The sequence below is a fragment of the Mastomys coucha genome, unplaced genomic scaffold (genome assembly GCF_008632895.1).
Source record: "Mastomys coucha isolate ucsf_1 unplaced genomic scaffold, UCSF_Mcou_1 pScaffold5, whole genome shotgun sequence".
Classification (NCBI taxonomy): Eukaryota; Metazoa; Chordata; class Mammalia; order Rodentia; family Muridae; genus Mastomys; species Mastomys coucha.
Genome location: NW_022196911.1, coordinates 17,121,877 through 17,124,699, shown reverse-complemented (window position 1 = coordinate 17,124,699; position 2,823 = coordinate 17,121,877).

Sequence of the window (2,823 nt, the reverse complement as noted above, 5' to 3'; positions counted from 1 at the left end):
GTATCCAAAAATCGAGCCTACAATTCATTTCTTGGTGTAGCAGAGCTATCAACTCTCAGCTTAGCTACAATGGTGGTAAAATCCTTTGGTGATGTAAGAGTCATTGAAGTACAGCCTTATTACAATGAAATCCAGTGTCTAAAAATTGTTCTTATTTTGGGCTTGTACCACAGTAAGAGCCAAGATTTTAAACTCTACTAAATGCAAAACAAACAAAAAGACTTTATATATTTATGTTCATTTAAGAAAATACTAGTAGTGATGTATTATTTTGAAATATACAGTTAATATGTTTGGAGTTATTTAAAATCTATATTGAGAAAAATGTATTTTTACTATTGCTATAAATGAACATGTACATAAGACTGCTAAATTGATTGTTGTTTTATATCAAACAACTTTTGTAATACTTATTTTTTTATAATATTTTATAATATTTTATATTATATTATATTTTATAATATTTTATAATATTTTATAAATTTTAAGAAATGAAAATGATATTGTAGGTATTGAAGGGGGGTCTCTGGGAGGAGTGGGGGTACAAAAGGGAAACAAGAATGTGATTTAATTCTATTTACTTAAAATATGTTTTTAAATGTTAACAAATTCAGATAAATTGAAATCATGTAACTTTTCTCATCACAATGCAATAAAAGTTAAAAAAAGAAAAAAGACAAAAAAATGGATGCATGACACAATAGTGTTAAGTGGAATATATATGTATATATATGTACATATATATACATATATATATGTATGTATATTTTATTCATTTTTATTATTTAGCATTCTTTTTATTTACAGTTTTACAATTTTTCTTAGATATTTTCTTTATTTACAGTTGATATCCCCTTTTCCAGTGGTTTCCCATCTGAAAAGAAAAAAGCAACCATATTCCCTCCCCACTCCCACTGCTCACCACGCACCCTCTCCTGCTTCCTGGCCCTGGCATTCCCCTACACTGGGGCATAGAACCTTCACAGGGCCAAGGGCCTCTCCTCCCACTGATGACCAACATGGCCATCCTCTGCTACATATGCTGGAGCCATGAGTCCCACTAGTGGTACACTTTGGTTGGTGGTTTTATCCCTGGGAGCTCTGAGGGTACTAGTTAGTTCATATTGTTGTTCCTCCTAAGGGGCTGCAAGCCCTTCAGCTCCTTGGGTCCTTTCTCTAGTTCTTTCATTGGGGACCATGTACTTAGTCCAATGGATGGCTATGAGCCTCTACTTCTGTATTAATCGGGTACTGTCAGAGCCTCTCAGGAGACAGCTATATCAGGCTCCTGTCAGCTAGCACTTGCTGACATCCACAGTAGTGTCTGGGTTTGGTGATTGTATATGGGAAGGATTCCCAGGTGGGACAGGCTCTAAGATTGTTATTCTTTCAGTCTCTGAACCATGCTTTTCCTCTGCACTCCTTCCACGTGTATTTTGTTCCCCCTCCTAAACAGGATCGAAATATCCACACTTTGGTGTTCCTTCTTCTTGAGTTTCTTGTGGTTTGTGGTTGTATCTTGGCTGTTCTGTGCTTCTGGGCTAATATCCACTTGTCAGTGTTCGCATACCAGGTGTGGTCTTTTGTGATTGGGTTATCTCACTTAGGATGATATTCTCCAGATCCATCCATTTCCCTAAGAATTTCATAAATTCATTGTTTTTAATAGCTGAGTAGTACTCCATTGTGTACATGTACCACATTTTCTGTATCCATTCCTCTGTTGAGGGAGGTACATCTGGGTTGTTTCCAGCTTCTGACTATTATAACTAAGGCTGCTATGAACATAGTGGAGCATGTGGATCATATTACAACAAGCATATTACACATTGGAGTATCTTCTCTGTATATGCCCAGGAGAGGTACAGCTGGGTCCTCAGGTAGTCTATGTCCAGTTTCCTGAGGAACCATCAAACTGATTTCAAGAGTGATTGTACCAGCTTGCAATTCCACCAGCAATGAAGGAGTGTTCCTCTTTCTCCACAACCTAGCCAGAATCTGCTGTTACCTGAGTTTTTGATCTTAGCCATTCTGACTGGTGTGAGGTGGAATCTCAGGGTTGTTTTGATTTGCATTTCCCTGATGACTAAGGATGCTGAACATTTCTTTAGGTGTTTCTCAGCCATTTGGTATTCGTCAGTTGAGAATTCTTTGTTTAGCTCTGTACCCTATTTCTTAATAGGGTTATTTGTTTCTCGGGAGTCTAACTTTTTGAGTTCTTTGTATATGTTGGATATATGCCCTCTACTGGATGCAGGATTGATAAAGATCTTTTTTCAATATGTTGGTTGCCATTTTGTCCTATTGACAGTATCCTTTTCCTTACAGAAGCTTTGCAATTTTATGAGGTTCCATTTGTCAATTCTTGATCTTAGAGCATAAGCTATTGGTGTTCTGTTCAGGAAATTTGCCCCTGTGCAAATGTGCTCGAGGCTCATCCCCACTTTCTTATCTATTAATTTTAGTGTGTCTGGTTTTATGTGGAAGTTCTTGATCCACTTGGACTTGAGCTTTGTACAAGGAGATAGGAATGGTTCAATTTGCATTCTTCTACATGGTAACCTCCAGTTGAGCCAGCACCATTTGTTGAAAATACTGTCTTTTTTCCCACTGGAATGTTTTAGTTCTTTTGTCAAAGACAAAGTGACTATAGGTTTGTGGGTTCATTTCTGAATCTTCAATTCTATGTCACTGTACCAATACCATGCAGTTTTTATCACAATTACTCAGTAATACAGCTTAAGGTCCGGGATGGTGATTCCACCAGAGGTTCTTTAATTGTTGACAATAGTTTTTGCTACCCTAGGTTTTTTTTTTTTTTTT